Source organism: Tamandua tetradactyla, chromosome 22 (assembly GCF_023851605.1).
Source record: "Tamandua tetradactyla isolate mTamTet1 chromosome 22, mTamTet1.pri, whole genome shotgun sequence".
NCBI lineage: Eukaryota > Metazoa > Chordata > Mammalia > Pilosa > Myrmecophagidae > Tamandua > Tamandua tetradactyla.
Window position 1 is genome coordinate 3202707 of NC_135348.1, and position 24507 is coordinate 3227213.

The 24507-nt window shown below is 35.9% G+C and overlaps 1 long non-coding RNA gene across 1 annotated transcript in view; it reads left to right on the forward strand.

The window, feature by feature from the left end:
* Positions 1 to 560: 560 nt before the first annotated feature.
* The window catches only part of LOC143666016 (uncharacterized), a 39898-nt gene continuing 15951 nt past the window's right edge, over positions 561 to 24507 (forward strand). The window contains exons 1-2 of the long non-coding RNA XR_013167303.1: positions 561 to 637; positions 2882 to 2954. This is a non-coding gene — a long non-coding RNA (uncharacterized LOC143666016). The remainder of the gene's footprint in view (positions 638 to 2881; positions 2955 to 24507) is intronic.

Genomic DNA, 24507 nt, shown 5'->3' on the forward strand with positions numbered 1-24507 from the left:
ATTTGCCCTGCAGTTTTCCTGAAATATTTGGGTCTAGTGAGCCCTGTGATCCTTGCAATTTCTCCCTATGGAAATGGGCATATTTATCTTATGACTGTTTCTGCTTTGTATTATGGCAGTAGATAATTTATTCTGGGTTTTACAAGTCCAGAGTCAGAGGAGAATTTTGCCTTAGTTCAGACCATGCCCGTAGCTGACTTTGAGAAGATTTTGTAGTTTCTGACTTTGTACTGTATTTGTATTTTTCCTGAAATGGTTTAAGGCTTTCTGATATTGGTATAGAATGAATGCATTTTGCATTTGGAAAGAGCATGTCTTTTGGAGGTCCAAAGGGAGAACTGTGCTGGTTTGAAACTATTATGTACCCCAGAAAAGCCATGTCATTTAAATTTCATTCATTATTGCTGGGTGGAATCTTTTTTATTGTTTCCATGGAGATATGGCCCACCCAATTGTGGGTGGTAACTCTTGATTAGATGGTGTACGTGGAGGTATGTCTCCACCCATTCAAGGTGGAGCCCTTTAAGAGGGAACCTTTTTTGGAAAAAGCTTGAGAGCCACCAGAACTGACAGAGGCACAAGAATCAACAGAGCCCCTGAAGCCAGAGACCATTGGAGCAGAAGGAAAATGCCCAGGGTAAGCCTTATTGAATGAGGAGGGAAAGCTAGCAGATGTCTCCATGTGCCCTCCAAGCTTAGAGAGAAACCCCTAACTTCATCAGCCCTTTCTTTGGAGTTAAGGTATCTTTCCCTTGATGCCTTACATTGGACATTTTCATGGCCTTAGAATTGCAAACTTGTAACTTAATAAATTCCTTCTTTAAAAGCCATTCAATTTCTGGCATACTGCATTCTAACAGCTTACAAGCTAGAACACTCTTCCACTCTTTTCACTTTGCTCCAGCCTCAGCTGTCTTTTTGCTGTTTCTCAGACATTCCAAGCATATCTGCCTCAGTGTCTTTACAATCAACATTTCCTCATATTTCCCCCAAAGATCCGCATGGTTCATTCCTTACATTTCATTGAGGTCTCTGCTCAAATGCCATATTTTCCACTATTCTTTCCCTGACTATGCTATTTGATTAGCACCTAACACCCTCCAGTATTTTCTAGCCCTTACCCCCCTTTGCTTTCTACCATGTTGGATGGTGAATGTTATAACCATTTCATATTCATTGGTCTATTCATTATTAACTGTTTTTCTTCACCAGAATGTAAACTTAATTAGATCATAAATTTGTTTTGTTCATTCCTGAAACCTCAACTTCTACTGCTGTCTTTGGCTTTGATTGGACAACTTTTCCACATTTGTTAAATGCATGCATGGATGAATAAAAGAAAGAAAGAAACAATGAGTGAATGTTAAAACAAATAGCTGTTACCCAGTATAAGCCAGATCTCAAACAGAGGAGTATGTGTACAATGCTGGTTAATCTCTGTAAATCTGGAAGCTAGGCACATACATAATTAATCACCATGCAATGTGTTTAATTGCAATATTTTAAGTATGAATGGCTAATACCAGACCTGAGGATTATAAAATAATTCACATTATTTGGAATAAACTTCTAGATTTGGTGATATTCCTCCATCCATTGCCTGCTATCTGACTCTGACTTCCCCTAGAGGTATCTTTCTCCACATCTCAACTCATTATTCCAATCACTCTTTTCCACTTAAAAACAAAACAACAACAATATGAAAATAAAATAAAATCACAACAGTATTAGTGCATTTGCATTTTAGCAGCTGACCCTTGAAAACAAAAAACATCTCAATTTGAGTGAATTAATTTTGATTGTGGAACTGTAAGTTTTTCAGGGGGAAAAAGAACAAAATTGGGTGAGAACCAGTCCTGCTTATTTATATTATATTTACCAAATCTAAAGTTATTTTTAAGAGCCTAGTGTATGTTCACTTCAGATTTCAAGGTAGGCATGTCCTCCTTCAGAAAGTGCCCTTCCTCCAACTGTCCCCATTTGAATGCTGAATTAGTCCAGATCCTCCAAAAAGGGGATGTTGAGATGCAATCAAAAATGCAAAGAGTTTATTAGAAGATATGGCATATGAGAAAAATTAGGCAGAGAACTGATCAAGGATAGGAGAGCACTCAGTTGCCATGAAAAAATGAACCCAAGTAGAGAAGAGAGGGAGAGATGTAGGGACAGATGCATTAATTCCAGACTGGCATAGAAAGGCTCACTAAGTCCTTATGATGTCCTTGAACCAAAGTCAGCAGTGTATCTCTGATACACCCACTCCTTGGTAGGGCATAGAATGCAGGGAGGATGGCCTCAGTTTTCCTGTAATTAATGTCAGTTCACTACAGCTGGGGATCTGGATCCATTATGTTCCCTGTGATTGGAGGTCTACAAGGGGACATTTTCTTGGGCACAAAATGCTCTTTCTCTCTGAAATTATTCATTTATGTTTCTACCTCTATGTTTGGACTCTGCAGTTCTTGAGTCCAGTATCAATTCTTGTTCTTTGTATTCACAGCATCTAGTGAATGCTAGAGGAAGTGTTTTCTAATTGAATAGCTTATATCTTTAACCACCAAGAAACAATCTCATCCTCCTGTTTTCACTGTGTTCCAAGGAGTAGTTAAGAATGTGTGAGTGTGCAAATATAATACACACACCTACATGCAAAGGGAAAATGCATGGTTATGGTTGAGAACACAGTCCATGAAGTCAGGATTTAAGTTCGTCTTTACTCTTAGTAAGTGACCTTGAACAAGTGTCTAAAACCAATAAGCTTTCATTTCTTTTCTTCAAAACTGTAGACGACAGTTCTTTAATTGTTGGCTGTGGAAACTTAAAAATAATTCATTGTTACAACACGTTATATCTAATTTCATTTTCTGGTTTAACATTTTAGTGAACTGAATCATCAAAGAAGGAAAGTGAATGCTACAACTATAATAAAGGAAATGCATTGGCCAAGCAGAGAGGTATTAAGAAAATCATAGCAATGTTGAATAGATGTGTGTACCACTGATATTTATCCATGCATATGGTTTTAATTGAAGGCCTTATTTTAAATATTGTGGATCCATTATACCTTGCCTTTCTGGGTCCGTTTTTGAGCCTTTTTTCTTCTTTAGTAACATCAAAGATTGGCTTGAATGCAGTATTGACACATCTTTAAGTTCTGTTGCCTTGTAGCCTTAATAATCCTAAAACACAAATTTTAACTAGCTCATGGCCTTTCTTCTTTAGTGATGTTGCCTTACTATTTAAATTTCATTTTTCATCCACCAAGCACTATTTTAAACTCATGTTTAATTTTAACTATAATTCTGTGGAGTAAATCTTATTAGTCTATGTTTATTAACAGTTAATAAACAGAAACACCCAAAAAAAATTCCTTTATACCCTCATAGCCAGATATTTTTTGGAATATATACTCAAGGTAATTCTTTTTCCCAGGTAAATTCCAACATATTGATAATATTTTTATGCAGTCATTTCTAAAGGAGGGTGCTGTACCCTGCTAATTAAGTGAACAGTTATTCTGTGAGTGTTTTATTAAGATTTTAAAATCTTTACTCTTTAATCCAGTGCATGATTGCATTAAATTTTTTCATTACATAGCTGTGCATTTATCATCAGTATTGACTTTTTTCTTTTTTGTGATAAATGACATATATACAGAAGAGTAATAAATTTCAAGGCACATTGCAACTGTTCTAGTTTGCTAGCTATCAGAATGTGATATACCAGAAATGGAATAGCTTTTAAGAGGGGGAATTTATTAAGTTCCTAGTTCACAGTTCTAAGGCCATGAAAATGTCCCAGTTAAAGCAAACCTATAAAACATCCAAAGTAAGGTACCAATAAGATGGCATCTTCACTCAAGAAAGGCCGATGAAGTTCAGGGTTTCTCTCTCAACTGGAAAGGCACATAGTGAACATGGAGATGTCTGCTAGTTTTCTCTTCAGGCTTCTTGTTTCATGAAGTCTCCCTGGGGACATTTTCCAAAGGTCTCTGGCTGCGTGGGCTCTCATGGCTCTCATGGCTCTAAAAGGAACTTTCTTCAAAATGTTTCCTCTTTTAAAGGATTCCAGTAAACTAATCAAGACCCACCTGGAAAGGGTGGATTAGAGGAAAGGTCTCCCTCTAATTAAAAGTTAATACCCCCAGTTAGTGAGTTGTATCTCTATGGAAACAATCAAAAAGCTCCCAATCAGCAATATTGAATGAGGATTAAAAGACATGGCTTTCCAGGGTCAACCACAGATTCAAACTGGCACAGCAACATTTAGTTGTAGAACAGATTTCACAGTTTGATATGGGTTACAATTTCACAATTTTAAATTTTTACTTCTAGCTGCTCTAAGATACTGGAGACTAAAAGAAATATTAATATAATGATTTAGCAATCTTACTCATTTGTTAAACCCTACCTTCTCTGTATAAATCCACCATCACCTTTGATCTTTCTCACACTCTAGGAGTATTTGGGCTATGCCCATTCTAGCTTTTTTTCCTTAACTAACTTCTCAGTTAGGACATTGTTTGCGTACAGAAATATTATTGATTTGTGCCCATATATTTTATATCCTGCCACCTTGCTGAATTTGTTCATTAGTTCAAGTAACTTTGTTGTAGATTTCTCAGAATTTTCCAAATATAGTATCATGCTTCCTGCAAATAATGAAAGTTTTACTTCTTCCTTTCCAATTTGGATGCCTTTTATTTCTTGTCTTTCCTGCCTGATTGCTTTAGCTAGAACTTCTAGTACAATGTTGAATAATAGTGGTGACAGAGGGCAGCCTTGTCTCATTCTCAATCTTAGGGGAAAAGATTTCTGTCTCGATCTGTTGAGTATGATGCTGACTATGAGTTTTTCATATGCCCTTTATCATATTGAGGAAGTTACCTTTGATTCCTACCTTTTGAAGTGTTTTTATCAGAAAAGGATACTGATAAACATCAATTGAGATGATTATGTGATTTTTCCCTTTTGATTTGTTCATGTGCTATATAACATTAATTGATTTTCTTATGTTGGCCCTTTTTTGCATTTCTAATATAAACTCCACTTGCTTGTGGTGTGTAATTCTTTTAATGTGTTGTTGGATGCAATTTGCTAGTATTTTGTTGAGAATTTTTGTATTTATGTTCATTAGATAGATTGGACTGTAATTTTCCTTTCTTATAGCATCTTTATGTGATTTTGGTATTAAAATAATGTTAGCTTAATAAAATGAGTTAGATAGTATTCCTTTTACCTCAATTTTTTGGAAAAGTTTGAGCAGGATTGTTATTGTTCTTTTTGGAATGCTTTATATAATTTCCCTGTGAACCATCTAGCCCTAGGCTTTTCTTTGTAGGAAGATGTTTGTAACCAATTGAATCTCTTTATTTGTGATTGGTTTGTTGAGTTCTGCTATTTCTTCTTGAGCCAGTGTAGTTTGTTCATGTGTTTCCATGAATATGTCCATTTCATCTAAGTTGTCTAGTTTGTTGGTGTATAGTTACTCATAGTATCCTCTTATGATTGTTTTTATTTCTTCAGGGTCCATGGTATTGACCCCTCTTATTTTTTATTCTGTTTATGTGCATCCTCCCTCCTTTTTCCTTTCAGCCCTGCTGATAGCCCATTTTATTGATTCCTCAATGAACAAACTTTTGGTTTTATTGATTCTTTCTAGTCTTTTGTTCTCCCATTCATTTAACTCTGTTTTCATCTTCATTAGTTTTCTTCTTCTATTTGTTTTTGGGTTAGTTTGCTGTTCTTTCTCAAGTTCCTCCAGATAAGCAGTTAAGTCCTCGATTCTTGTTATTTCTTCTTTTTTAATATAGTGATTTAGGGCAATAAATTTCCCTCTCAGCATTGCCTTTGCCACATCCCATAAGTTCTGATATGTTGTATTTTCATTTTCATTTGTCTCCAGATAGCTACCGATTTCTCTAGCAATTTCTTCTTTGACCCACTTGTTATTTAAGAGTATGCTATTTAATCTCCATATATTCATGAAAGTTCTTATTCTTTGGCTGTTATTGATTTCAAGCTTCATTCCATTGTTATCAGAGAAATTGGAATTGAATAATTCTCATGTTTTTGTTTTTGTTTTTGTTTTATTGATATATAAGACCTGCTTTTGTCCCCAGCATAAATCTATCCTGGAGAATGTTTCATGATCACTAAAGATAGATGTGTATCCTGGTGCTTTGTGGTGTAATGCCCTATATCTGTCTGTTAGGTCTAATTCATTTATCAAGTTATTTAAGTTCTCTATTCCCTTGTTGATCCTCTGACTGGGTGTTCTATTTATAGAGGAGAACCATGTAATGAAGTTTCCTACTATTATTGTCTATTGCTCCCTTCAATTTTGCCAATATTTGTCTTATGTATTTTGGGGCTCCTTAATTGGGAGCATAAACATTTATGATTGTTTTTCTTCTTGGTGAATTATCCCTTTTATTAATATATAGTCCTTATTTGTCTCTTATAATGTCTTTACTTTTAAAGTCTATTTTTTTCTGATATTAGTATAGCTACTCCTGCTTTCTTTTGGTTACAGCCTCCGTGGAGTATCTTTTTTTGCTCTTCACTTTCAATCTTTTTGTATCCTTATGTCTAAAATGAGCCTCTTATAAGCAGCACACAGCTGAATTATATTTCTTAATCCATTCTGCTCATCTGTGTCTTTTAACTGGTAAGTTTAGCCCATTAATATCCAAAGTTATTACTGTAAAGGCACTTCTTCAATCCAACATCCTATCCTTTGGATTTTGTTTGTTAGATCTATATCTTCTTTTCTCTCTTTCTCTTTTTATCCTTTAACTTACCCTTACTGGTACTCTGCAATTCTGTACTCACCTCCAGACCTCCCTCTTCTGTGTTTTTTTTTCAGGCAGCAGAACTCTCTTTAGTATTTCTTGCAGAACTGGTCTCATGTTGACAAATTCTTTCAAGATTTGTTTGTCTGTGAAAATTTTAATCTCTCCCTCAGTTTTGAAGGAAAATTTGGCTGGGTTCAGACTTCCTGGCTAAAAGTTTTTCTGTTTCAAGATCTTAAATATATCATACCACTGCCTTCTTGCCTTCTTAGTGCCTTGAGTAGTCCAAACTCAGTCTGATTTGCTTTTCCTTGTGTGCTGATTCTAAAGGATTATGTAATCTGGAAAAGCCATGCTTTATTCTGGATCCATATTGTGAAGTCAACCCTTTCTTTTAATTTTTATTCAGCACTGCAGGTTGGAAACTTGATTAGATTATCTCCAGGAAGATGTGACACACCCAGTTGTGAGTATTAACCTTTGATTCGAGGTAGAGATGTGACTCCATCCATTCCAGGTGGGTCTTGATTAGTTTACTGGAATTCTCTAAAAGAGGAAATATTTTGGAGAAAGAGAACCACCACAGAGCCAGGAGAACCATGAGAGCCCATGCAGCCACAGACCTTTGGTGATGAAGAAGGAAAACACCCTTAGGGGAGCTTCATGAAACAAGAAGCTTAGAAGGAAAGCTAGCAGATGTCACCATGTTTGCAATGTGCCTTGCAAGTTGAGAGAGAAACCATGAACTCCATTGGCCTTTCTTGAGTGAAGGTCACCTCTTGTTGGTGCCTTAATTTAGACTTGCTTTAATTGGGATATTTTCATGGCCTTAGAACTGTAAACTTGCAACTCAATAAATTCCCTCTTTTAATAGTTCTTTCATTTCTGCTGTTCCAGCAGCTAGCAAATTAGAACACCTTGCATATAGTAGATTATTTTTCTCTTGCCACTTTCAGGATTTTCTGCTTATCTTCAACATGTGACAGACTGATTAGTATGTGTCTTGGGCAAGGCCTATTTGGACTTATTCTATTTGGAGTTCATCAGGTTCTTTGATTTGCATGTATCTTATAAGGATTGAGATGCTTCTCCCATTATAGTCTCAATAATCTTTCTAGCCCATTAATCTTCTCTTCTCTTCCTAGGACCAATGATTCTTACATTTGTGCCATTTCCTTGAGATATAATTCAAATTTTTCCTTTTTTTTTTTTGCCATTTGCTCTTTTGTGTGTTCAAAATCAGTTGCTCTCTCCTCTATTTCACTTACTCTTTCTTCTGCATCTTCGAATCTCCTGCTGTGTGTTTCTAGTATATTTTTATTTGATATACAGCATCTTTTATCTTTGTGATATCTGCTATTTTTCTATTTATTTTTTCAGATTCCTCTTTATGCTAGTCTAGTGTCTCCTTTTTTTTCTTTGGTATTTTTCTTTTTTTTTTCTTTTTGCATGGACAGGTACCAGGAATCAAACCCAGGTCTCAGCATGGCAGGTGAGAATTCTACCACGGAGCCACCATCACACCATCCTTCTAGTGTCCTCCTGATCTCTTTTATTTCATTAGCCATCCCATTGATTTTATTTAGTAGAGTTATATGAACATCTTTGATTAGTTGTTCCAAAGTCTGTGTTTCTTCTGGTGTTTTAATTTGGCCATTAGGTTGGGCTATATCTGTCTGTATCTTCATATGCTTAGTGATCTTCTATCTCCTTTGAGGCAGATCTTCTATCTCCTTGGAAGTTGATTTCCTTCAGTATTCTAAAGCTTTTTATTTGAGGGACGGATGTGGAGCAGGATGCCAGGAGTGAAGCAGAGCACAACAGTGCAGTGACATGTTGCAATGCAGGTATAGACACAGGTCAAGGATGCTACATTGGTGCCTGTGAGCATGGGGTGCATGGTGTGGGTTTGTGGAGGTCTGGTACAGGGGACATGGGGGCAGGGTGCAGCTCAGGCAAGCCTTGCAGCACAGGAGCAGGGACCAGAATTGGGGACACAGAGGTATGGTGTGATGGGAGGCAGACAGGGGTGCTATGCAGATGCATGGGGTATAGTGTGCAGGCAGGATGAGTGGACACATGGAGCATGGGGGTCATGTGTATCAGGCTGTTGGGTAAGGAGGACAGATGTCAGGGCACATGGAGGGCAGGGCAGAAGTATGCGGCGGAGCAGGGGGATGGGATGCAGATGCATGAGTAGGTATGGATGGGTCACACATCACAGTGCTTGCAGGATGTTGGTCAGGGACAGGTGATGTCGGGTAGGCAGAGCCTTGGTGCGGTTCTCTGGTGTGAAGGGTTGGGGCACATGTGCATGCATGTGCAGGGTGGGGGCTATATGGCACAGACGTGCACATGAGCCCCTGCTAGGTTGGGGAACAGGGCACTTGTGCCAGAGACTGGGCAAAGGTGTGCCCTTGTGTGGGGCAGTGGAGTAAGATGCAGGAGTCAAGAAGGGAGGATGTGGTTGTGCATGTGCTTGGGTCTGGCAGGCAGGGCCCTGGTGTGCAGAGGTGCAGAGTCTTGGGTCTGCAGGGCAGGGTTATGTCTGCCTGAGCTGGGGATGGGTATGGCTGAATGCACAGGTCAGTGCTTGCCCAGAGCTGGGGGTGGAGCATGGCAAGGATATGCATATGTGTATGCTTGGATCTGGAGAGGCCAGACACTGATGTACATGTGCGCAGGGATCAAAGGTCGTGGGGCAATGTAGCGTGACTGTATGTGCTGGGGGCAGGTGTGGCCTTACAAGTAGGTGAGTGACTTCAGCCTGGGTGCACAGGCGACTGCCTACAGGGGGCAAGGAGGGATAGGTGAAGGCAGAAGGGGAGGTGAAGATTGAGGGGCTGGGTTCTTTAGGTGTTTCAACTAGCTGGATGGTCTCCAGTTCTTTGAGTCGCAATTCTTTGGCCTTTGCAACCAAGTCCTCCCTATGTGGTGTAGACAACCCTCCCAGGTCACTTCACTGTGGAATTTCTGTCACAGTTGCCTTCCCATCACTTCTCTAGCTGTTCCTTAGAGCAAGGTTGAACTTCATCTATCCTATTCCACCATCTCCCTCCAGCTTCTTGCAAGTGATTTCAGATTATCAGGATAGAAAATGTCACCAGAACAGTAGGGCTATGACATTTGAGGGTGAAATACAGTGTGTGTACAAATTATTGGTAGCCTAATTATTTTTATTACTTGCCATTTTAACTTTGCAAAGGGAAATTGATGAATAGTCTGTAATGTTCAAATTTTTCTTCTTTTGAAATGATTCTTGACTTCGGTGTTCAGTGTTCTTTCTTCTTCATAAACTCTTAATTTCATTTCAGTGTGTTAATTTTTTTCAGCTCAAACTACAGGTTGGGCCAGAGTTTTTTTTTTTTTTTTGTAATAGATTTTTTTTCTTCATTATGTTGCATCATATTATATTACTATAGTGGGACTGAGTGACTCAGATACTAACAAACAGCATAAATTTCCATGTCTAATATCCAAGTCCATGACCCGATTTAGTCTGTTTTTAATTGCAGACAGACATTTAACATTTTTCACAAAAGAAGGAAGAACAAATCAGTGGCAGGAAATTCTAGATTGTAAGGTATTGTAATGCTGTATTGACCTATAAAATAACATGAAGAAAAAATTAAATTTTCAATATAATTTCTTTTCAGCCAACACTTAGGTGGTTCAGAGATACTAAGGTTGAAATAGCCAAGCCAAAAACCAGGAAAGAAAAGTAGAAAATTGAGAGAAGCTTTCAGGTTCAGGGAATACATAAAAATTGAAACTCAAAAAGGAGCAAGGGAACAAGAGAATATGTACAGATGCTGAAGGTCATTGCAGCATAAAAAGCAAAAGTCAGATAATCAAGGAGGAGAGAAGAAAACAGTGCTTTGGAGAAAAAATTGAAACAAAGACAAAATTGAAGAGTCCCTTTTGCCTCTTTTTTGACTGATGGTCTTTTCTCAAAATACTGTGACCAAACAATTTATCTCAATTCAAGCAGAAGTTCCAGGAAACTCACTTCAGATCAAACATAAAGTTGTATTGATGTTGATGGTTCACATCTTAGATAAAATGCAAAAGTCTAATGCTGTTTCATTGTTGATAAACTTGCTAGCAAGGAGAGACTAACATTGAATATTAATTACAGACATAGGAAGAAAAGCATTTTTTTGCTAAAAACAAAGCAAATGAAAATACATATCTGCCACTAATAATAATAACAATAATAATAGCACAGCAAATTGTAGCCTCATTAATAAAAAATGTGCTATTTAGATTATATGAATATTTATTTAAGGAAAACATTTTCTTTCCCTCACATTTTGAATAGGTAATACATTCATAAATAACCAAATTCTTAAAGAACTAAAGAGTAAACAGAAAAGTGTTCCTCACACAACTTTTTTTTCCAATCCCTAGTTCCACTATTCAAATATCAGCTTCTTATGCATTATTCCAGTCATGCAATGTATATGCATGATAAATACTCCCATTTGGACAGATTTATGTCTTTCTCTTCATTGAAAGCTATTTGGATCCAAAGGCTCTTGACAAAATATTGCTCAAAAGGAAGTGCCAGGCTTGAATATAACCTTTATTTTTATGTTTTCATCCTTCACACTCTAACTGTATGTCACCATTATGGTTGATCTTATCAATAAAAATGATGTTGGAAAGTTGGAGCCTTGTATTGAACAAGGAGGTAGCCGGGCCATGTTGCATGTCACAAATATTTAATCCTGCTCCAATTTGTATTTGTTGTCCCTGGACTGGTCTTTTGCAGTCAGACTATCATCCCTTTTCACTATTCTCCTGGGAAATGCCTCTGGTTCTCTCCGGTGTTGGATCTTTTTATTTTTGCATGTCATGAATTCCATGCCTTAATTTAAGCCCTGTGTTTACATATTCCTTAGTAGTTTTATGGAGAAAGGTGTATGGGTGTTTGTTTTTAATCTTGGCATGTCTGTAAATTTCTTTATTCTCTTATCTTGTGTAATGAATGGCTTAGCTGGATATAGAGCTGCATGTTGAAAAGCATTCTTTTTCCATAACTTTGAAGGTTTTCCAGTAAAAGATTTCTGTTAAAGAAATTGGCAACAATTGTGATTACTTGACTTTTTCTTCTTAATCTTTCTTCATAAACTTCTAAGATTTTTCTCTTTGCCCAGAGAGTTCAGAAATACCAATAATAACTTTTGCATATGCATTTATACCCATGTGTTGGACTTTTTAGAGGCTCCATCAATCTAGAAACTCACATGCTTCAGTCCAGGAATTTATATTTTAAATTATTCCGTTAATAATTTCACCTGCTTCATTTTATGTCTCCTCTCTTTCTGTAATATATTTTTAATGTTAACTCTCTTGTAGGTCCTCTAATTTTCTTATCTTTTATCTTTTCATTTTTAAGTGTGCATTATTGCTCTATTTTGTGGAAAATATACTCTATTTTATTTCCTCTTTTATTGATTTATTGTTTCACTACCTGTTCAAAGGTGCATTTATTTTAATTTCCAGAAGCTTTTTCTTTATTCTCAGATTAATTTTTAAAATATCTGTTAATATGTTTGATTGTTTTTCATAGATGAAAGTATCTTCTCTTATTGCCTTGAGATTATTTATGTTACCTGTTAAATTTTATTTCTCTGATGAATTATTGTTACCTCCAATTTGCTTGATTTAAGTTGAGGTGGAATGATCATAACTTAAAATTAACCATTTTAAAGTGTACTCCATTGGACAAATATCCATTTAAGTCGTTTGCCCATTTTTAATTTGGGCTATTTGTCTTTTTTTGTTGAGTTGTAAGAGTATGTTATTTATTCTGGATCTAGACTAGACCCTTATCAGATGTATGATTTGTAAATATTTCCTCTAAGTCTTTGGGTTTCTGCTGAAGTCCAATTTATCAATTTTGTTGCTGTTGTTTGTGCTTTTGGTATGAAAGCTAAGAGGTCATTGCCATATCCAAGGTCATAAGGATTTAGCCTTATGTTTTCTTCTAAGCATTTTATGGGTTTAGAGCTTATATTTAGAGCATAAATCCATTTTACATTTAGTTTTATATATGGTGTGAGACAGGTCCAACTTCATTCTTTTACATGTGAATATACATTTTCATAGCATCATTTGTTGTATTCTTTTCCCATTGAATGACATGGAATTCTTGTCAAAAATCAATTGCCTATAAGTGAGTTTATTTCTGGAATTGTGTTTCTACTCATTGGTCTCTCAGATCGATCGGTAGATAGATAGATAGATAGATAGATAGATAGATAGATAGATAGCTGTATACCACATTGTTTTAATTACTTTAGCTTTGTAATAAATTTTGAAATTAGAAGTGTGAGTCGTCTAAGTTTACTATTCTTTTTCAAGACTTTTTTTTTAGCTATTTAGAGTCCTTTACAATTCTACGTAAACTTTATAATTGGCTTTTCCGTTTCTACTGTGGTAGTTAGTTTCAGCTATCAACTTGGCCAGGTGAAGGCACTTCGTTCTGTTGCTGTGGACATGAGCCAATGGTATGTGAACCTCACTCATGACATCTGCAGTCAGCTAGGAGGCATGCCTGTGCAATGAATGACATTTGACTTAATTGGCTTGTGCTTAAATTACAGAGCGCAATGTAGCACAGCCCAAGCAGCTCAGCATACCTCATCTCAGCACTCGCAGCTCAGCCCAGGCCTTTGGAGATGCAGAAAGAAATCACCCCAGGGAAAGTTGTTGGAACCCAGAGGCCTGGAGAGAAGGCCAGCAGAGATCACCCTGTGTCTTCCCACATAAGAAAGAACCTCAGTTGAAAAGTTAGCTCCCTTTCCTCTGAAGAACTAATGAAATAAATCCCCTTTTATTAAAAGCCAATCTGTCTCTGGTATGCTGCATTCTGGCAGCTAGCAAACTAGAACATCTACCAAAAAAGTTACTAAGATTTTTACAGGGACTTGATTTAATTTGTATATCTCTTTATGAAAACCCACAGCTAACATCATATCCAATGTTTCCTCCTAAGATCAGGAACAAGACAATTATGTCCATTTTTGTCACTACTATTCAACATGGAAGTTCTGGATAGAGTAATTAAGGAAGAAAAATAAATACATGAAAGTCATCAGTCTTGTAAAGGAAGAAGTAAAACATGTCCTACATGTAGATTACATGACGTTACCTACAGAAAATCTAAAGAAACAAATCTGCCAAAAAGGACCTATCACTATTAGACCTGATAAATGAATTTCTTCAAATGTGCAGGTTAAAAGGTTGTTTAAAAATTAGTTGGTTGATCAGAACATAGGTAGTTTTTTATTACCTATCATGCTCATGTATTTTCCAAGTTTCTTACCTAGATAAACATTCTTTGTTTTGTTTTCTTCAGTGCATTCAAAGAAATTTAAAAAAAAGGAAAAAATTTTTATGGCCACTAGAATAGTACTAAATACAGTACAGAATCAATGTAAGGAGAAAAAAACTATGAGTTTTCATGATGGAATAGATAAAACACCATAGGTGGATCATGAAATGTAATTGCACAGTGATAAATTATAATTATTTAAAATACCTTCAGTGTCTCAAGGAAAATTATTTCACACTTGATTTCAATCAAGAAAGTGATAGACATTGAAAGCATCTCATCCAAATCCTTTGCAACCACCTCTAACTTTCTGTCCTTACATAGAAAGTGGAAGGCTTTAAAATTGCATTTTCATACAACCATACAGATAAGATGCATCCCTATGATCTAATATTTACCAATTAATTCCATATAATTGAAATATGCAGGTAAAGAAATGTTAAATGGTGTCCTGATGGTGAGAGAAAACATTGGACAACCATTCTAGAAATAATTTTTTAACAGCTAGTAAAGGTGAAAGTGTCTATGCCCTAGGAAAAACAGCATTATTTTTCACTTCTGGGTGCTGTAGAGAAACTCTAGTGTATATACATAAGGAAAAATAAACAAAGCTGTTCATTACAAAAATGTTCTTTATCTATTGTATTTTTTGAACAAGTTTCATTTTTTATAGTCTATGTGTCTTTTGAAATATTCTTTCTTTTCATTCATTGCACTCATTTTTTCTTTCTTGTGCTTGAGTATAGTTATAAAAGGTATTTTAAAATCCTTGATTGATAATCTCAACATCCGTGATATCCTGGGATTCTTTTCACTGATTGCTTTTTCTCTAGAAAATGGGTCACCCAGACCTGTCCTCTGATTCTTCAAGCCAGTAAGCTTGCAGGTTTTCTGTTAGAATTTGTACTCTGTGTCATACAAATTGGGGCATGCCTTCAGGCTAAAAGCCATGCTATTCCTTTCTTCCAAATGTTATCTTCCTTCTAGTATATGTCCAGTTTTTGTTTACTTGTCAATACCTTAGTCTACTATTACTTTAATGCTTCTCTGATGCTTGCTAATGTCCAAATTTACTTTTTTTAAATGTAGGTAGAAATTTATATGCTTTTTTCTCTCTGCTGTCTTTAACCATTTGTTATCACATATTTAAGGCAAATTTATGCCAAACTCTTTAAGGTATTAATTTTGCAAAATTCATGTACTAGTACACAAAATATTGAAATTTGAAAATGCAGTACTAGACCATGTGAATGCTGTTGGGGAAGATACAGTAAAAAAAGAGAGGTGAAGATTTGGGAAAGAGAGTATATGGTTGATGGACAGGTCCTTTGGAGCAGAGAGAGAATGAAAACATAGAAATTTTCTCTGATAAAGAGGACACCTCCTTTTCTTCTTTGTAGTAATAGATGAGAATTAATAGAGAATAGGTTTGTAATTAATAGAGAATAGGATTATAATGATGGACTTAAAAAATCTAAATTGGATAAGAAATGAATATAGGAAAATGTTGACAAGATAGAAGGAGAAAAGAAGTAAAGCAGTCAACAGATTGAAAGAATATGGAAGGGTGATCCTACAGCACTCTGGGGTTGCTGGAAAGATAAACTTTCAGAAAAGGAGGTTGCTGGTGGGTATTCCAATTTAGGACAGTGATTAGGTTGTAGGTGTGATTTCTGGAGAGGTTTAAAATGTGATAGAGGGAAAGGTTAAGGTGAAACAGAGGGTAAAGATAACTGGAAGTTAGGCCAGTTAATAGAGGGTGTCGAGTATGTTTTTCAAAAATCCGAGCATAAAGCAAATGTTATGGAATTGGATACTGTAACCAGGGGTGCATAGCTTTATAGACGTGGTAGAATTACCAAGAGTCTATATTTTTCGTAACAAGGTAAAGGAAAGAATAGTCTGAATTTCAAAGGAACAGATTTTATTTTTAAATATAAATGGAAGGGATAAAGGTCTGGCCAAAACAGGAGATGCTGATCCCATAACCTGATTCTCAGGTATATAAAGAATGAGAGAAAAAAATAGCTTCAGCTTTAAAGGGTGAGATGAAGTGGTCATTTTAGAGTCTAATTAAGGACAGGAAGCAAAGGATATATCTGCAGAAGAATTTTAAGGTGTTGGAAAGTATGCTGTAAGGGAATCATAAATTTTAGAAACCACATAGAGAGAGGTTGTTGAAAGAGTAGAGGAATGAGAGATCATATTAGAAGAGAAAGCTAACATTTAGGGAAAAATATGCTGTAAATTTGGCAGTCTGTGGACGCAATTGTCCTTTTCTGTCTTGGAGGACGATGGTTGCCTGGTTCTCGGATGATTGTTTGCAGATGAAATGATTTGATTTTCCTTGTAAGTGTCCTCAATACCTCTATCCAATTAGAGGGTGAGGGAACATTACAAATCAGTCACTCTAAAGTTCAATTTACTATTATGGGAAGATGTCCACAAACACTCAAATGGTTTTTAATGACTACACCCTTACCATTAAATTACCTTATTCTTTATTAATAATATATCCTTCGTCATTGGTCTGGGAGGTGTCCAGTGGAAATGCCATTCTCCTTACAGCATCTCAAATAATAGTAACTAAGTCTCAGAATTATGCTAAAATGACTTGATCACTCATTTCATTTAATATTGGCAATTGACCACCTGAGTTAGGTACTATAAAGTTCCTCATTTTAAGGCCACAAAAGCTAAGTAGGTTTTGTGCCCAAGGTCACATACCCAGTAAGTGACAGAACTGGGATTTGAATCCAGGAGTTCTACATGTCACTGATGTAGAACTTGGTTTTGGATTTGTTTATCATATTAAAGCCAAAAAATGAAAGCAATGGATTAATAAACAAAATCATCTTGGAATCAGTTGTCGTGACCTGTAAGTATTACTGAGTTGGGAGCTGGAGCTAGTACTCTGAAAGAGTATAGTCTCCAAAACTAGGGAACTTTGTCACTTAAGAGATATATGAAAAGCAATTAAATTTTTTTACCTTTCTGGCCTCAGTTTTTTCATGTTACAATAATATAAAAAAAATTAGTTTCTGCCTCTTAAGGTTATTGTGAAGATTATGTTAGTTAATTTAGCAAAGCACTTAGAGCAGTACCTGGTATGTAATAAATGGTCATTTGTCAGCTATAATTTTTTGGCTACAGTGTAGGATATTGATTTTAGAAATACAAGACAGGCACAAAATTATTCCTGCCTCAAAGAAACAAAGACTTGTTTCTTCACAGTCCAAAAGACTCTCTCTCTCTTAAGATGAGAAACTAAAGTTTTTTGTTTAAAATGTGGCATAGTCTGAAACCTATATAGAAGGAATCATTAAAATGCAGTTCCTTTATTAGAAAGGAAGGAAAAGCACTGGCTGCCTTTTTGTACATGGAAATGAAAGCACCTCTTCTATATTGTAAAACAGTGTCATCTAGTGAAAGGTTTGGTGAGAAAACGTCCTGAACCAAATTAATCTAATGTTATGACTAAACAGTTGTATTTTCATGATTCAAATTTCTAGATTTTTTTTGGCATTATCACTCAAATTACATATACGTGAGAGTGGATGCTGAAGATAAGTTCATTATAATGAAAAAGAAGGAAAGATGCAGAAAGTTAAAACACATCTCATTTACCATAAGTGGGGAAAGAAGCCTTCCTCATCACAATTTTGGAAATTCCATATTTAAGGTTTATTCCTTTGTGTTTTGGAGATGTGGAGGGGTGTGTGTGTGTGTGTGTGTGGCTTGTTTGCTTTTACTTGATTTCCCTCTGAGGAGGTTAATTTCCCACAACAAAGTTAATTAATTAATCTGCTTTTAGTTTTAGCTCATTAGGTCAAGTGTTGATTGGCAGCTATTTGAAAGCAGGGCTCTGTTGAAATACCACAAAATAGATCTGATTGCGGGTAAAGGTGGGCTCTATTTTGGAAACAGTGGCAGATTTTACAGAGGGATGATGAAAGGTTAAAAGACAGCTATCAGAGCTCTTGAAATATATCCTTGGCAACTAAGGTTGCCTCTATTCTCCTTAAGGAAAATAAGGAGAATTAATGTCTTTTAGAAATCAATTTTGATTTTGACAGCATTACCTGAGATTTTTTTCTCTGTTAATTTCAATACCACAGAATACTTTGTAACAAAATAATGAAAGACAAAATTCCCCAGAATTAAAAAAAAAAATTCTTTAGCTTAAAATTTTCACACTTGTTTAGAAATCCTTAGAAAGTGAATTGGCAATAACTGAATAGGCAAAAGGCCCATCACTGGCACTCAATAAATAGTGGTTACATAAAGGAACAAACAGCTTTCTTTTGTCAGAAATTTTATTTCTACCATATGGTCACAATTAGATGACATCCCTTTTGTGTTAAATTTGAGAGATGATTCCACACGGAACACATTCTTTTGACATGTTAGCATTTTCCTTTGTTATTGTTACTGCATTGTCTTGCATTTGTATGAGATGATTCACGTTGCAATATGAGCTCTCTTCTAGTCTAGTCTGGAATCTCAAGCATTTTTTAAATATCAGGGCATTATCGTAACTGAATAAAATGAGCCAAAACATTTAAAGTCTCTGGTTCTAAAAATAAATTAAAATTATCACCAAAGCTGGAAATACCAGAGGTTATTGAATAATTCCATTGAGCTTATTAATGAAGTCACTTAAAAGCATGCTATTTAGACTTAATACAGTCTGGTTTTAAATGAATTCAAGTGCTGCATATTAAAATTTATTAAGGTTAACTGGCCTTCTAATCTGGATCTTTAGCTAAAATTGAATGTAATAAATTTCTATTCATAATTGAAAACCTTTAAGTGATTGTCATTTTTAAAATAATACTTGAATACATTATTTTTAACTTCAGAATTAATTAACAAGGTTATTCACGAACATTTGCATATAATTTCTAATTTCAATGCAGTTAAATTCTCTCCCAACACTGACATATCTCTCATTCTCTATAAAGACAATTTATTTTTTCATGATTATAGCATCAATTTAAAAAAATTAAACCCTACGCAGGCAGCATCAACACCACAAACTACTAAAGAGTTTCTCACTATGCTTTTCCCCCTTTTGTATTCAGGTCACCACAGGCACAAAACCCCTGGCCCTTTCATCAACAAGACTCTATCTTTTTGCCTTCTTGAACACATCCCCTCTATCACTCACATCATCTCTGAAAGTTCTCCTTGCTTTATTCAGTATTTTTATTGTTAAACTTCACACACAAACATTCTTAGCATACAAATATTCCATACATGGTGTACAATCAATGGCTCACAATACCATTGCGTAATCATCACCGTGATCATTTTTTTTTGATACATTTGCATCATTCCAGAAAAAGGAATAAAAAGGAGAAAGAAAGACTCATATAGGAAGGCTACTCTTTCTCATTGACCACTAATATTTCTATCTACTCAATTTATTTTAACCTTTGCTTCACCTATTATTTATTTTTATCTTTATTTTTTTACTCATCTGTTCATACTCTAGAAAAAAAAAGTATCAGATACAAAGTTTTCACGATCACACAGCCACATTGTAAAAGTTGTATTATTATATAATCATCTTCAAGAAGCAAAGCTTCTGGGACACAGCCCAACAGTTTCAGGTGCTTCCCTCCAGCCGCTCCAATACACCATAAACTGAAAAGGGATATCTATACAACGTGTAAGAATAACTTCCAGGACAAACTCTTGACTCTGTTTTAAATTTCTTAGCCACTGAGGCTTTATTTTGTCGCATTTCTCTCTTCTTCTTTTTGGTCAAGAAGATTTTCTCAATCCCTTGATGCCAGGTCCTGGCTCACCCTGGGATTTCTGTCCCATGTTGCCAGGTTGATTTATAACACTGAGAGTCACATCCCATGTAGTAGGGGAGGGCAGTGAGTTCATGTGCTGTGTCGGCTTGGGGGGGGGGGGGCACATCTGAGCAACAAAAGAGGTTCTCTGGGGGTGACTCCTTGCTTTTCTGTTCCAACTCCCTCTCCAGAGGGCACGGCATGCTGTGTAACTCACACATGTGGTGACTATTTTGTCTCTCCCGTCCCACATACTAGGACCTGGAGGTGTAGAAGGTCTTCTGTGGCTTCACCTTGATAACTCAAGGGTTTTCAACTCTTGCCTTTAAAATCATCCTAGGCTTTGAGGCTTTGGTCTCAGATCATTGCTATCATAATCCCTGAGGCTTGTAATATCCACATGATGATCTAATATGTTGGCTTTTCCATTCTTTCCTCTCAGCGACTTTTTCTCCACACTCCCTTGGTCACCTATACCTAGTCATATTTAGACACCACCGTTACTGATAACTGCATTTCTTCCATAACTGCAGTTTTCAAGCCATCTATTTGTCTTCTGTAAATCTTCTGTTTCTGCAACTTATAACTCCAACGATTGTTAACCCAATTAGGACCACCAATCCATGGATCCTACCACCTATCTATTGTATTGCCATTTCTTTATATCTCCTTTTTCCTTTTTTTTACTGAGATTAGATGCTGTGAGCCATCAATATTATCACTCTCTTTCATGAGCCCTTCATGACTGCCTAATACTTTTGACACTTTCACTCTTTGTAATTTTAACCTGAAAGAACTCTAGCTATTTTCAACCAACTCTCTCTATAGTGCATGCCAATTGAGCAATCTTACCAAATTTTGTGATTCTAGTATTTTCCCACATGGTTCTTTTACTTCATCTCTGCTTTCAAAGATTCAAAATTTGATTCAGCTTGTGATCTTCCAGTCTGTGTAAATACAAAAATAAAGTTCCCAAAGGATTTTAGCACCAAATCTAAACACATATTTTCTTCCTGCCATTAAGCCAAACTTCTCCATATTCTAATAAAATTCCACCATCACTTTTATCCAGTGTCATCACACCAAGACTGTTTTACTAAATCTTTCCTTTTAGCATGAAATTGTTATGTAGTAGATCTTCCAATTTAAAATTAAAAAAAAGGAAATTTACATTTTGTTCAGGGCCCCATTTCTTTGTTCCCTCTTTCATAAAAAACTTCACAAAGAAGTTGTCTATACTCATTATGCGATTTTGATCCCCCAGTTTTCTTTTATTCTAGTTTATTCAAGTTTTTATTCCCATCAATCCACTTAAACATTTGTTGTCTAATTGCCATTAACTTTTTCATCAAACCTGACATATCAGGACTATACGGTAGAGTTGACACTCCTTCCCTGTCTTCTCTTAACTTTTCTCTTAACTTTTTCTACTCTTTACTTTCTTCTCTTAACCAGTTTTCATCTTGCTTATAGGAATTACTTTTCTTTGCTTTCAAGTTTCCTGATCTCTAAACATTGTGGTACTCAGTTCATGAATCATTGTATTCTTTATTTACTCAGTATATGATCTTGTTCATCTTTAGAAACTCGATATTGGTAATCTCTGAAAATAAATTTCAATCTAGCCCTCTTCCCTAAATCCACTAGCCTAATCAACTATTCCATTGGAATATCAATAAATATTTCAACTTTAAGGTGGATAGATTTTGTTTCATTCAAGAGAAATTATATGTTAGAAAATAGCAGTTTATTTTCCAGTTGCTCTGGCCCTAAACATGGAGTTGTCCTTAACAGTCATACTCCACATCAATCAATGAAGAAATACTTGTTTCTCAGTTCAAGTGTAATGATTAAGTCAGCCAATTTGTACTATTTGCAGTGCTGACTTTGGAATCCAACTCACCATGCATTTTGTATTAGATTTCTATTATTCCTGTGACAAATGCCATAAATGTAAATGCTTAGTACAACACAAATTTACTAGTTTACCTTTCTGGTAGTCAAAAGTCCTAAAGCCAAGGTATCGACAGGTCTGCATTCCTTCTGGAATTATTTTCCTTGCCTTTTCCAATCACTAGCAGCCACCTGCATTATTTGGTGCATAGATGTCCCTCTGTCTTCAATGTCAGCATCACAGATTCTTCATAGTTGTTTTTATTACCTCTGTTTCTATTGTCACATTTTCTCTCATTCTGATGCCCCTGTCTCCCTCTTATAAATATCCCTGTGATTACATTGCAAACACTAGATAGTATAGGATAAGCTGCACATCTCAAGATCCTTAATTTAATCACATTTGTAAATTCTCTTTTGCCATGTAAGGTAGCTTATTCACAGGTTTCAAGGATGGGAAAGTGAACATCTTTGTAGGGACAACTATTCTACTTACCACACACTTACATCTGTAATACAAGACTTCCCAACTGGTGTCCCTGATTCTACCCTTTTACTAATCCACACACCAGAAGCCACATTCATTCTTTAAAAACTTGTCAAATTTTTCAATTTTTGTTGAATGGAAGACAAAATCAAAAGATGTGAGTTATCTTCAAACTAGTCTATATGTTCAGAGCAATTCTATTTCAGTCCCATACTTTTCTCATAAAGTTTGAACTATTAATTATATGACTAATATAAAAATGTAAAGGTCAATGCACAGATAAGGATGTTGCAGAAAAAGAATAAGCATGCATCATACTGTCATTGCTGTACTTCAAGTCATACTGTAAAATTATATTAGTTAACATGCCAGGGTACTAACTATGGAATAGACAAATCAATTAATTGAACAGAATAGAAAGTCCATAAAGGGTTGTATTGGTTTGTTAAATCAGCCAGAATGCAATATTACCAGAAGTGGAATGACTTTTAAAAAGGGAATTAAGTTGCAAGTTTATAGTTCTAAGCCTATAAAAATGTCCAAACTAAGCCATCCAGAGAAAAATACCTTGGCTGAAGAAGGGCTGATGGGTCTAGAACACCTCTGTCAGGTGGAAGGCACGTGGTAATGTCTGCTAGCTTTCTCTCTAGGCCTCTCATTTCAAAAAGATTCCCCAGGAGTGTTTCCTTTCTTCAACTATAGTGGTCTCTGGCTGTATGGGCTCTGAAGCTTTTTCCAAAATGGTTCCTTATTAAAGGGCTCCAATAAGCAACCCTACCTTGAATGAGTGGAGATATATCTCTATGGAAACTGAAAGGATCTCCATGGAAACTGAAAGGCTACATCCACAAGCACCACATCTGCATGGAAATAAACTAATCAAAATGTCACCTCCACAACTGAGAGCCTCACATCTCCATGGAGGTAATCTAATCAAAAGAGTTTCCACTGTACTATACTGAATTGGGATTAAAGGACATGGACTTTTTGGTGTATACAACACTTTCAAACCAGCACAGAGACCCACACATATATGGAAACCTGATGGGGTATTGTTGACCAGAACAAAATGATGACCTTATCAGTAGGCAATGTTTGGATTTTGGTTATGCATATTGTTTGGTTTCCTAGTCTGCTGCAGCAAATACCATGAAATGTGTTAGTTTAAACAATGGGAATTTACTTAGAGTTTTGAGGTCAAGAAAATGTCCAAATCAAGGCATCATCAAGGCAATGCTTTCTTCCTGTAGACTAGCTGCTAGCAACCCTTGGCTCCTCTGTCACCTGGCAAGGCACATGGTGGTATCTGCTAGTGTCTCCTTTTTAGTTTGTAAAAGCTGCTGGAATATAATATACCAGAAATGAAATGACTTTTAAAAAGGGGAGTTTATTAAGTTGCACATTTACAGTTCTAAAGCTGTGAAAATGTCTAAATTAAGGCAAAGCTATAAAAATGTCCAATCTAAGGCATCCAGGGAAAGATAACTTGGTTCAAGAAGGCAGATGATGTTCACAGAAAGTAAACCTTTATTTTTTCTGATAGGTAGCTTAAGCATCATAGATGGCACATTTACTATGATATTAAAATGACCTTGTTTTCCTCAGTTCATGAAAAGTCTGCCACACTTGATAATTTAATTTGAAAATTTGATTTTAAATTTCAAAAAAATTCCATGATATAGAATTATACTTGTAGAATAGATGTTGCTGTATTATTGTACTTCAAAGTCAAGGGTAGCTTTTCAAATATAAATAGGTTATTGCATGAACTGCTTCAAAATTATGATTCTTGTACAAATAGTGTTTAAGTTCAGGATATAGGGAGAAAACCACTGTTGCATGCTATGAGGTATGTTTAATGGTATAACATCGGCAGTACCAGAGATACCAGAGCAACACCAGAGGTAAATATTGGGGGAAAGGACAAGAATTAAGAGGAGGTTAAGATCTCCTGTTTGGTGAGGGTATGTTTATTATTTATCTTTTTCTTGGGAACAATGAAACATCTAAGATTGAGCGTGTTGATGGACTGTGGACTTTGGACATTATGCACAATGCCTGATGAAAGCAGGTGGCTGAAGGACGTACTGACTGAGAAGTAGAATGGTGAAGGATGGTGTATACATATGATCAGATATCATGCTGCTACTAAAAGAAACAAATTGTGAATGAACCCACCGGGCATTTG